Consider the following 13649-nt stretch of genomic DNA (forward strand, 5'->3'; position numbering starts at 1 on the left):
TACAAAATAAAAATGCATAGCTTTACACTCAGGCAAATAAACTCAACATCATAAAGTTATTCAAATATCTATAAACTATGAAAGACTTTCTTGATTATAACATGTGTGTCTATATTTCTTACATAATTTAATTGGATTTGACTTACTAGATGACATGATTTAAAAACCACCTTTCAGTGCTGTAGGCATCATTGATCATCTTTTAAAAAGCTACCCATAATACATAAACAAGATAATAAATACTCCTCAGACCAAATCAGATAATTCAGTAACAACATAAAGTAAACAAACCCTCCTATTCCCTGTAGCTTCCTTATAGCCACTGGCAACCCCCACTAAAAACCCAGCTACTCACAGTCGCAGGGGTGAGCAGAAGGGTCAGCTTTGCAGTCAGTCCAGGACGCTCAGATATGTTACAGATCTTGGTATGGGGGGATAAAGAAAAAAAAAAAAGGAAAATACTTCACCTGCCACTTTCTCTTCTTATCCTAATAATGCCTTAAGTCAAGTTCCTCCTTTGGCAGTATATGCTAGCATGGGATGGCAAACATTCCCAGACACAGCTCGAGATATGTATTTATCTGTAGGTCAAAATGAATACTTTAGCATCAGTTTAAAAACTTGTGAAGATCTATGAGAAAATGTTTATAAATAGTCTGTTTATAGAAAGTCTTTAACACACACATATATACACACACACATATACATAATCACACACAAAACCACCACATACAAACTCATACCTTAGGATTACATACAAACTATGTTTGAGCCTGAGCTATTATATACTGTACAAACTCAAAGATGGTACTTATACACTGCCTTTTGAATGATGTGAACAAAATAGCTATGGATAGCTAGAGAAAGGAAGGAGAATAATTTTTAAGGCTATGCTCTGAACAATGTTGTACTCTACTGACAACAAAGTGGACATATCAGTGATAAGTTTTCCCTCCTTTTACTTTTTCGTTAATAGGGCATTTAAATCAAATTACAAAGACGACGTGAAATAAACAAACACACACGCTGTTTTGGAAAGAGGAAGTGACAACTAACAGGCGAATCAATTTGGATAGTGAAAGAAGGTGATTCTTACAGCCAAGGAAACGTTAAAATAGGAAGGAGCAGAATCGAAGAGGCACACTCCCAGATTCCTTCCAACAGGTACAGTGCTACTCATATAACAGGACTAAACACCACTGGCAATGCAGTGTTCCATATCAGTAACAATAGTTTCACAAAGGCAAGCTTGCATCTGCGGAACAGGCAAATAAAAGGTGGTTGATACAGTTTAAGTGTATCAGTTTTTTTGACAATAAACCTGTGTCAGCTCAGTGTCAGCCAGGCAGGTTAGCTGTCAAATAGACTGATTCATTTAAACTGTATCAGCCAGCTTTGGTCTGCTTATTTAGCAGAAGAGTAACTACATTCTGTAATAACAGAAAATACTGATAAAACTCAGGCACGATGGTGGGAAGGACTAAAATGAAAGCCTGGAGTGGGCTGCATTGAAGGTGCAGCAGAGAAGTGGCAGCAGAGAGACTCGCTTTCAAAATGCTGGGAATCATTAAGCATTTCATAACTGGAAGGCAAAGTCTTAAGATACCCCTCCTTTACCACAGGATCCTGGAATGAAGCAAAGCTAAAAGTGGGCAGACCCATCCAACGAAAGACACTCCAAGCATGCAAAGGATTTTTTTGGTTTGACTTGACCTCTGTGCAATTTTTCCCCATGGGGCAAGAATGGAATGGTCTTCCAGGTGGAGATGCAAACATCATTTCCTCTTGAAGGAGAAATAAAACTTCAGAGCCTTACTTACTTTCACAGAGGCCGAGATCCTACACCTTCCCAGACAGGATCTCTCAGCCCATTTCTGTCACTGTGTTACAGTCATGCTGCTCTATCCTCTCCTTCTTGTTCTTCATTAATCCAAGTGGAAATGACAGCCTACTATGAAGAAGGGAAACAGTCTTAGCTGGTCTATACTTTGATACTGCAGCAGAGGACCTACATAAACAGGGATTCAAAACATGGACTCAGCTCTGCTTGTGGGGCTAACCCATCACCTCTAGGCTGCCCTAATTTGTGACATGAAATTATGAAGAGAAACACCATGGACTTCTGGAGTAAGCAGACAAATACTTGTCTTATCTTTTTGTCATAGCAATACCCTCCAGCCAGGTCACTGATGGGCCTGATGGGTCTAGTTGTCTAATGGAATATTAAATGCTTGTTAATACTTTTGTTTGGATTAACTAAGCACAGTGCCATCAATCTAAGTTTCTCCTCAGCTTCACTGCATGTGAACTTGTCAGATACCACTTCTTTGGCTCCCACACTCCCTTTAAGGTTTCAGTATATTCCCCTTTCAAACAAAAACCAACTCTCCCCCAAGATCCTGTTGGACATGCCGTGTTTGCGAGCATCACATTAATCTCAGGCATGGATATGTTCTACTTCTTTTCTTGGTTCTTACCACCTTTCCTCCCCATGCAGAGCAAGTTCTCGGAGTCAAGAACTCTCTGCTACCTTGTATTCCTCTGTTAACTTCCATATGATGCTCACATTCCAACTTACCCTTAGGTTTTGCAAAAATGTAATTAAGAACAATTAAACCTATTTAGTAATGTATATTTGGGTTTCATATGGGTTTAAGCAAATAAAATTCTGTTTGGATCATGTTTGCCCGCCTAAGCACATAAAATTTCCCAACTATTCTTATGACCTTTCCTTGCTTATTCGTTGCCTGCATCCCCACCCTTCTCTGCTCCATCCCAAAGCCCAAATACCTTTCCATTAATAAAATATTTTGTTCTAAATGTACCTGCATGCAAAAGGTTCACAGGCTGTTTTCTAAATTAACATTCATGCCATTTTAGTACCCAGTCATGAGTAAAGCAAACAGGTTCTTGAAATAAGATACCTTCTTTTCAAGATTAGGCTTAACACTTGACTAGTTCAGTTAATGTGTTGTGATAGGTGTCGTAGGTTCATATTACCATCTTCCTGTACATCTGCATTTAAGTGTCACCGTGCAGTGTAATCGGACCTTCACAACATCACCTTCCATCTATTGGCAACAGATAATGGCACAATTTGTAAAACACCTTATTACAAAGAATGTAATGGCCTGAAAAAATCAGACATGTAAAGAATGACTTTGCAAATGGAAGTTAGTGGAAATTTTATCACTAATAAATGAGTTTGAGTTTGCATTAGAGAAACACACAGTAAGAACTTTGAGGAAAAAGCATCAGAATTGTAAATCTTTACCCTAAAGGAAGATTTAATGGTAGTTACAGGAAGCTACATTCCAAAACAGCTAACATAATTTGAAGGCTACAAACCTATAGCCAGAGACTTTACAGAGGTAAATCAGTAAGGTTTTACTGAAACCAAGGAAGTTACAGTTGCTATGATCCAGCTCTACATGCCACTCGATACTACCTTGGAGCCGTTACAGGAACTATGCTTCTGTAGAAAATGGAGAAGCAACAACACAGGCCAGATTCTGTCGCTAGCATTCCTCCATTCGGTTATTTCTCACTCATTGCTGTAGCAGCTAAGAGCAACAGGAACTATACAATCACAATAAAAGATGGGCTCCCCCCTCAGAGGAACTGTGAACAGGTGGACGACCTGCTCAGCCTGGTGGCAGAGCTGCGCGAGACGGTTGAAAGGTTGAGGAGCATTAGGGAGGCTGAGCAGGAGACAGACTGGTGGAGCCAGGCTCTGCATTCCTTGAAACTTAATTGGGAGCACCCACCAGAGAGCACCTAGGATCAACGGGCCTCTGTATCCTGCCCCTGTCAAGCCAAAGGCAGAAGCCTAAATGAAAAGAGTGGAGGCAAGTCCGTGGTAGGGGCAGCAGGCGAAATTCCCTCTTGCCCACCTTGCCCCCCCCAGGTGCCTCTGAGCAACAGGTACAAGGCTCTGGTTGAGAAAGAACAGCCAAATGAGGATGTGGACAACGGGCAAGCTACAGCAGAGTTGTCTACACAGTCAGACAGGCCTACTGCCTGTATCACCACCACACACAAAAGGGAAAAAAGAAGGGTTGTAGTTGTAGGCAACTCTGCTCTGAGGGGATCAGAGGGTCCAATATGCTGCATAGACCCTTCTCACAGGGAGGTCTGCTGTTTCCCTGGAGCCCAGGTTAAGGATGTCACTAGGAAACTTCCTAGCTTAGTGAGGTCCACAGATTACTACCCAGTACTGATTTTCCATGTGAGTGGAGAAGCAGCAGCAATTTGTACTCCAAAAACAATCAGGAGAGAGTTTAGGGCCTTGGGACAGTTAGCGAGAGAATCTGGGGTGCAGGTTATTTTTTCTTCCCTCCTTCCAGTTGAAAGCAGTGACATTGGAAGGAACAGGAAGATCCAATCCATCAACACATGTCTCTGTGGCTGGTGTTACTGCCACAGTTTTGGGGGTTTTGATAATGGGATGGCATACACAGCACCAGGAACGCTGGCATCAAACGGAAGACACCTCTCTCAAAGGAGGAAGAGGGTCTTTGCCCAAGAGACTGGGTCTGATTGACAGGGCTTTAAACTAGATGCAAAGGGGGAGGGTGGTAATAATATCAAGACTGTCTGTGACAATCGATTGACTCCCTTCCTGAAATGCCTGTACACCAACGCACACAGCATGGGGAATAAACAGGAAGAACTAGAGATCTGGGTGTGGTCACAGGGCCAGGATACCATTGCAATCACAGAGACATGGTGGGATAGCTCACATGACTGGAATGTTGTCATGGACGGCTATGTCTTGTTTAGGAAAGATAGGCCAGGAAGGCAAGGTGGTGGTGTTGCTCTTTATGTACATAAACAATTGAATGTATTGAGCTCTGCCTAGGGGGGGATGAAGTACCTGTTGAAAGTTTATGGGTAAGAGTCAAGGGGCAGGCTAATATGGCCGATATTGTTGTCAGTGTTCACTATAGACCACCAGACCAGGAAGAAGAAGTAGATGAAGCCTTCTACAAACAGCTAGAAGTAGCCTCAAAATCACATGCCCTCATGCTTATGGGAGACTTCAATCACCCAGATATTTGTTGGAAAGGCCACACAGCTAGGCACACACAATCCAGAAGGTTCCTGCAGTGCCTTGATGACAACTTTCTGACACAGGTGGTGAAGGAGCCAATGAGGAAAGGGGTGCTGCTGGACCTTGTATTAACAAACAAGGAAGGACTGGTTTGGGAGGTAAAGTTTGGGGGTAGCCTTGGCTGTAGTGATCACGACGTGGTGGAGTTCAGTATCGTACAAGGAAGAAGCAGGGTGATAAGTAAAATTGTGACCCTGGACTTCAGGAGGGCTAAGTTTGTCCTCTTCAAAGACCTACTTGGAGGTATCCCATGGGCTAGGACTCTAGAAGGTAGGGGAGCCCAAGAGAGTTGGTTAATATTCAAGCACCGCTTCCTCAAAGCTCAAGATCAGTGCATTCCTTTAAGTAAGAAATCAAGTAGAGGAGGCAGGAGACCCCCATGGATGAGCAAGGAACTGCTGGAAAAACTTGTATGGAAGAAAGGAATTTACAGTAGGTGGAAAAAGGGAGTGGTCACTTGGGAGGACTATAGGAATGTTGTCAGGATATGCAGGAATGCAACAAGGAAGGCCAAGGCCCTCTTGGAACTAAATCTGGCAAAGGAAGTAAAAGAGAACAAGAAGTGCTTCTTCAAGTATATCAGTGGTAAAAGGAGGACTAGGGAAAATGTAGGACTTTGGTGAATGAAGTGGGAGCCCTGGTGACAGAGGAGGCAGAGAAGGCAGAGTTACTGAATGCCTTTTTCACTTCAGTCTTTACTGCTAAGACTACTCCTCAGGAATCCCAGACCCTGGATGTAAGCAAAAAAGCCTGGAGGGAGGAAGACTCCCCACTGGTCGACAAGGTTTGGGTTAGAGATCATTGGCTGAACTGAACACTCACAAATCCATGGGCCCTGATGGGATGCACCTGCGAGTGCTGAGGGAGCTGGCTGATGTTGTTGCAACACCTCTCCACCATTTTTGAAAAATCATGGAGAACAGGAGAGGTGCCTGAGGACTGGAGGAAAGCCAATGTCACCTCAGTCTTCAAAAAGGGCAAGAAGGAAGACCCGGGAAATTATAGACCAATCAGCCTCACCTCCACCTCTGTGAAGGTGATGGAACAACTTCTTCTGGAGGCCATCTCTAGGCACATGGATGAAAAGAAATTTATCAGGAGTAGTCAGCATGGATTCACCAAGGGGAGATTGTGCTTGAACCAATTTGATAGCCTTCTATTATGGGGTGACTAGCTGGGTAGATGAAGGGAGAGCAGTAGATGTGGTTTACCTTGACTTCAGTAAGGCTTTTGACAGTGTGTCCCATAACAACCTCATAGTGAAGCTCAGGAAGTATGGGTTGGATGAGTGGACTGTGAGATGGATCAAGAACTGGCTAAGTAACAGAGCTCAAAGAGTTGTGGTCAGCAGCACAGAGTCCAGTTGGAGGCCTGTAGCTAGTGGTGTTCCCCAGAGATCAGTACTGGCTCCAGTTTTGTTCAACATCTTCATCAATGACCTAGATGAAGGGTTGGAATGTACCCTCAGCATCTTTGCTGATGGTACAAAACTGGGAGGAGTGGCTGATACACCAGAAGGCTGTGCTGCCATTCAACAGGATCAGGACAGACTGGAGAGTTGGGCAGAGGGGAACCTCATGAAATTTAACAAGGACAAGTGTAGAGTTCTGCACCTGGGAAGGGACAACCCCATGCACCAGTACACGTTAGGTACCTGCTGGAAAACAGCTCCATGGAGAAGGACCTTGGAGTCCTGGTGGAAAATAAGTTATCCATGGGACAGCAATGTGCCCTGGTGGCCAAGAGGGCCAATGGTATCCTGGGGTGCATTAAGAAGAGTGTGACCAGCAGGTGGAGAAAGGTTATTCTCCCCCTCTACTCTGCGCTGGTGAGGCCTCACCTGGAGTATTGTGTCCAGTTCTGGGCTCCCCAGTTCAAGAGAAAAAGGGAACTTTTGGAGAGAATCCAACGGAGGGCTATGAGGATGATTAAGGGACTGGAACATCTTTCATATAAGGAAAGGCTGAGAGACCTGGGGCTGTTTAGTCTGGAGAAGAGAAGGCTGAGAGGGGACCGTATCAATGTCTATAAATATCTGAAGGGTGGCTGTCAGGAGGATAGAGCCAGTCTCTTCAGTAGTGCCCAGTGACAGGACGAGGGGCAATGGGCATAAACTGCAGCACAGGAAGTTTCACCTCGACATGAGGAAAAAACTTCTTTACTGTGAGGGTGACAGAGCACTGGAACAGGCTGCCCAGAGAGGTTGTGGAGTCTCCTTCTCTGGAGACCTTCAAAACCCAACTGGACGTGTTCCTGTGCAACCTGTCCTAGGTGATCCTGCTTTGTCAGGGAGGTTGGACCAGATGATCTTCAGAGGTCCCTTCCAACCCCTACCATTCTGTGATTCTGTGAACTTATAGTGTAAGGCAGCATAGAGGACCACATACAGACGGTCAAAGGAGTACTAGGAAACAGTATCACCCTAATTATAGTGCAGCAGTCCTCATGATGGGCTAATTTTTTTTTTGTGGGCAAAAATGTTTTAAGGTGGAATGTAAATAAGAAAGTACACCAGTGCTTATTATAAAATTTAACATATGGGCAAATGAAGTCAGCATCTTAACAGGCGAGAAACAGTAACTTTAATCCTGATATGAAAAGTCAGATGTCAGACAAATGACAGGCATCTGTCAGCTTGTGGAGCTGGGACCCACTCATACTCTGAATGCCAGTCTTCTATTCTTGACTGTATAACACACAGAACTTGGCACCCTGCCTCCATTCCACACAACACGAGGGAATGGAAGTTGAAGGCCCTTGAAAATGAAGCAACTTTAGCATGTGTAATGTTGGTAGATTCTGCTTGAAGTCCTTTTTAATTGTTTTTTAACTTGCTGTTTTAAATGTCAGTCTTCCTGGATTTAGCCTTAAACTTGACCAGCTTGACTAACTGCATGAAAAAAGGAACAGTCTTGAAGTTCAGTCATACAAATTATTAAGAGTGAATGACAACCGTTCAGTACAACTGATTTTCTATACCCACAAAACAGAAAACTTTCATCAGGATGATGGCACACTTCCACTGCAAAGCAAAGTCTCTCCTCATCATCTACAGGATACACTATCATGACCACCACCCCTACAGGATACTCAAATTGTAAGGTGAATTATTACTACTGGCTCCCCAGAGGAAGGCACTTGCTTATACCCGCCAGATGGAACTGACAGCTGGCAACTCAAGACCCCACAAAGACCTTGTGCAAACAGGCTCTTAAAAAACACACGTATTCTGGTTTCCTGTTCCCATTCCATTCAAATCAAACACCTCTGGCTCCCACTCCCCACCTCGGTTGGCTTTTGGACTTAGCCGTTTTCCTGCCCAGTTCAGACTGCTTAATACATGCATCCATAATATTTTTAATATTTACATATTTCATCACAGCAAATATTAATTACATTCATTTAGTCAAAGACATTGCTTCCAGTTTGTTTGCAAATTTCAACAAGGTACAGAGAATAACAGATAAATAGAGCACCTTTTCTTCTGGGGAAAAGGTGCCTGCTCTGCCTGCTTTGGTTGTGTCACATCAAGCAAAAGAAATCACACATTTCTGTCACAGACTTTATTCTTTTGATTATGAAATATGTATCCACATCCCCGCACTGAGGAGGTACAAGATTAATAATACAGTAAGTGTATATATTGCTGCACTGAATGTTAAGTACAGCCATGTATTTTCTTAAGTTAGGCTGCACCTAAACAAGTTAGCCTAGCTGCTTCAAATAAATGAAGCAATTGTTCTTTCAATTTGAAAAGTTTGTCAACAAATTGGGTTTTACTTGTCAGTAAGTGCAACCAGGTATAGATCTCATCAGTCCAGTATAATTTTTTAATTGAAATTTCTGAAACTATTACAGTGAAATACACAGAAGAATTAAAAAAAAACACCAACCCCCCCAAAAGCCCAAACAAACCCAAAACTAAGGGTTATTTAAACAAATGGTAAAATGAACCACTCTTGAAAGTGTTCTGCGCCAGTAGCAGGGAAACACACACCCATGGGACATCAAAGCAGAGCTAATGGAAGCATACAGCAGGCAGAAAATCCTTACTGCAGAACACTTTTAAAATCCACAACTTTAAAAGAAGTATTCAAATACACTATTTACAGTTGTGCACAAAAAACTAACCAGACAGAAAACACGCAGGAGAATATTCATTATCTATCTCACAGGAGTCATGAAATACAGTGAGTTTTAGGCCAACTCCACTCAGATCTGTCCATGTCCTACTCATACCATCAAGCTTCAAAGATTAATGAATAAAACACAGAACATTTTAACTCTGAAATTCACTTGCCTAATATAGGGTAGTGAGTGTGCCAAGAGCCTATGATTAAGTTACATTTCTTTAACTGTTTATATCTATCACTGAAAAGTGAAATAGGCTTAGAGAGAAATAGAAATAAAGTTTACTTCATGAAAACAGCAATGCTGTTATATTCTTTCACCTTGCAAAATAAAGAAGCGGGTGAGGGTCCTGGAAATGCTAGCACTAGCTGATATATCTAAAAATTTGTCTCTGTACTAAGAAGTCACATCTCTGTGTGTGTGTGTTTACCCTTGGCAGAAGTAGTCTCCAGAGGCTGGGAAAAAGTCTCAGGAGGTGTGTGAGCTCATGTTGCAGGATATGCCCCCAGAATGACGTGCAAAGACAAGAGCATGAGCAAGTTCTGGCATCTGATCAGTTCTGGCTTACTGAAATTTGTAATTTTGAAGAGAATACTACTCATCTTATTTGCTGCCTTGCCCCTATACTACAAGCCAGACTGAAAGTAGCTGCAAGGGATCCATAAGCAAGTGCTCTGTACTGAAAAGGCCTCCTACAGGAAAAGTTTAGCACTTATATTTTTTTTAACAACAGTAGCTATTTACCTATTTCCTGCAGGTGCTTTCAGTCTTTAAATTATTTTAAATACAGCTAAATGAAGCTTCTCCAGTTTATTTCTGGAATGACTAAGTGTATAAAGGCCTCTGAAGGCTGCAGTACATTTAACACGTTAAATAAACTTGAGTGGTATTTATTTATAACTGAAGATACAAAGTTCATTAAAGAGGACTCAGTTCTTTAATTTGCCAACAGGATGACTGATCAGCAAGTATGTGCTGGCCAGCCATGCCAGAACATGCCAGCCTTACAGCTCTGCACTAACCAGACAGTACACGTTATCCGAACATCCCATGGGGATGATCACAATACTCAGTGGAAGACAGGAGGCTACTGAAGCAGAAGCGGGAGAGAATTTTGGGAGACAAAGGAAACAAATCTCCAGGAATTTAGGCATCACATATTCTGTTGCTCCTTGGGCAACTTGTTTTCTTTTCTAATGTGGAAAATCCACAAAATTATGATATTAGAAGGTGTAAAGGTAAAGCAAGGCTAGTTCAGACATGGTATTTGGGGTAAGCAGCTATGGGTGGTGGCTGATGTGATTAGAATATTCCAGGTTAACTCTAGAAAGCTGCTAAGTCACTCACAGTAAAGTATGATCCATCAGGATAATCAATTAAATGCATTGCTATTTCTGTTCATATCTGCACAATCACCAATCTTAAGAATATCCTAATTTATGACCAATACAGGTTTTTCTTTTTTAAACAAACAAAACTCTAGAACTTCTGATCAGCAGTTTTTGCAATTCAGATAGCTCATTTAATATCACTGCTTTTGCTGCAGCCTGTACAGCAGTTTTACCAAATGCAATTGTAGGCTAGAGACCATTTTGATGCTTTCCTCCTTTTTGATAAAAAAATTAAGGCTCTGGAAAGAGCAGGCAGTACCCTGGCAGGAAAGTACCTTCTCCTTCTTATTTTTCTTCCTAATTTCCATAGCAGGTATGATGCCAAGTGCTGGGAATGACTGACTAAGCCTCATTCTCTCACTGCCACACTACTGAGGATTTTATTTTTATCCAAGATAATTGAAATAATACTGATCCTGGTTTGTTGTGGTCTATATTTGTAGCCAGCCTGTGTTTTGCACTATTTGAGCTCCATCAATTGCTCTCAATCCATCCGGAAGGTATGACTTCCAGTTTAGAGATCTTTCAAGGCTAGTTTCTGATTGTCCTTCTAAGAATACACATTACAAATAACTGTTACAGGTGCACAAAAAAATATTTGCTCTTTTCTTCTGAACCTCTCATGCTGTAGGAGACAAATCTACACATTCCTGTGCCGGCACATAGCGACATGACAAGAGGCCTCACTTAAATTCCAAATAATGTTCACAGTTTATGCAAAATCTAATCACCAGATGCAAAATCCTGCTCTGAGAAGTTTGCTTCATTCCCAGCTGTAATTACACTCATAGGGATCAATTTAGCCAAATCAGACCTTGCAAAATCTGTAGTAAGACGCACAGAATCCAAGCAATGGTGTAACAAATCCCAGACTACCAGGCCACACTACTGATCCAAAGGGCAAATGCTATTTGAGTTATTCACTAGGGAGGTCAATATAAATCAGCTCAGAGCAAGGAAAACAAGCTTTTGACCTAGACTTTATAATAGACTGACTATATTTTACCTCAGCAATTTTAAATCAAACTTCAACTTCAGCTTTGCCTGAACTAGACATGCTTCACCTAGCTCAAGTTCTTTGTGACATTTTTATTCTGGATAATTACATTCTTCTGAACGCCTCTCCAACAAATGGCTGCTTTCCATTCATCACCATCACCAACTATTTAGAAAATGTGCTAAGTTTATATAGGAATGCACAAATCTAATGTGTCTACTGCCATAAAGGTACTGCTAATACAAATAATTAAATAAAAGAGAGAGAATTTCTCCTTAAGAATAACCAACTGAAATACACCTTTCTTTGCTGCAGATTCGACTAGCTATGAGTGGAACACCACCACAGACAGTGCAGTTATTTAAGTTTGGATAACTGAGGCACTCTTTACCTTCTCTTTTCTCCCCCTCTTCCCAAAACTTCTGATCTGGCTTTCCATAAGTGGTTAGTGAATTTTGGCTGACAAATGCAAACGGCTGGATGCTGATTCTCTGTGCTGCCTGTAACCCCATTAGAAACCTTAAAGCTGATCAGCAGTTCAAGTGTCAACTTGATAATCCAGAAAACAAACAGCAAAACTTGTTCATCACCCTCTTTGCCCTAAGTTCACCTAAGGCACATTTTTGAACACAAAGCCTGCTGGTGTAAACATCTTTTCCAACTGGCTAGCAAAGTGCTTAGTTCACTTACCATGCATGAAAAAAATATCATCTGGACAATCAAAAACCTTAACATTCTAAATGCCAAAGTTTTCTATTAAAAACTCTAAGATAGACTGAGATTTTAAATACTATTTTTATTATATCCTGAGAGTTCCCTCCCTCTTTTCTGCGACGTATTAAGTCATAAAAATACTTTTCTCCTCTAGTTGGAGAATGCGATTTCCCTTAATGATCAATTGAAATACATTTATGAGAAATGTACATAATCTAATGGACAGCTGTAATTCAGTTAGAATGATCAACATATGAATAACATAGCTCAGGAACACCAACAGAATACGGTTGAGCCCTCCAAACCTCCAATTATTCTTTATACTTTTTTCATGGAAGAAATGTCATGGCCTATTAGTAGTACAACAGATGACTTTATGACAAATTCAGATGAAGACTGGGAATGGAAATAAATATGTCAATAGAACACACAGCTTAAACTCAGAAAACCATAGCACTGAATTTGGCATAGGTGAAGGGGGATTTAAAATGGCTTACTCAGCTATGATGTAAGTGAAAAACATAGGGCTAAATTAATGGTTGCTTTAAGTAGATATCACTCATTTTTTCATATTAGTAACACCTTTTACTCAGCATCTCTTCTCCCTGCTACAGACAGGTCATATATTTGCAATTCTTTTAGAAATTAGGAGACTAGAGACCGAATCCTCTTCTTGTGTAATTGTTTCAATGCTGCTTCTGCTTATCACCTTGGACGTGTTTCTTTCTGTCAAATAGCAGAGTCACTGTGTTACTGAATGAATCAGGCCAGCAAAACAGCTGTGACTGCATGAACGCAAAGGTATTTATGGAAACAAAATGCACATTAAAAACATGCATTTATTTTCCAAGCAGGGCTCATTAATCGGTGTCATTCTTCTAATACAATGATTTATGATATGCAGTATAATTTAAATTTAGCTTAACTGTAGTCTCAACAACCAGTGAATCAGGACAGTTTGGAGTGGGGGTAAATATGACTCTGCCAAGAGAGAGGATTTTTTTATTTTCTGTTTTAAACAAGCCTGATCCAAGTGGAAAGACTCCAACTGACTGCTGTCTCATACCTCTTGCCTTTGTTATGTAACTTCTCTTTTTATTCCTCCTGTTTTTTCTGGCTTTTCTTCTTTGCCTTATGAACTCATTCCTTTCTTATTGTTACATTCTTTTTCTGTCCTGTTTCTTTTCCTCCTACAAACAAAACCAAAGATACTCATCTTCCTCTGGATTACTGCATACCCTTACAATGTACCAAACATGTAGCTCCCAAACAACTGAGCAGATTAAAAAATGACAAGCCATTC

This window comes from Phaethon aethereus, assembly GCF_964289735.1.
Source record: "Phaethon aethereus genome assembly, chromosome: 2".
Lineage (NCBI taxonomy): Eukaryota > Metazoa > Chordata > Aves > Phaethontiformes > Phaethontidae > Phaethon > Phaethon aethereus.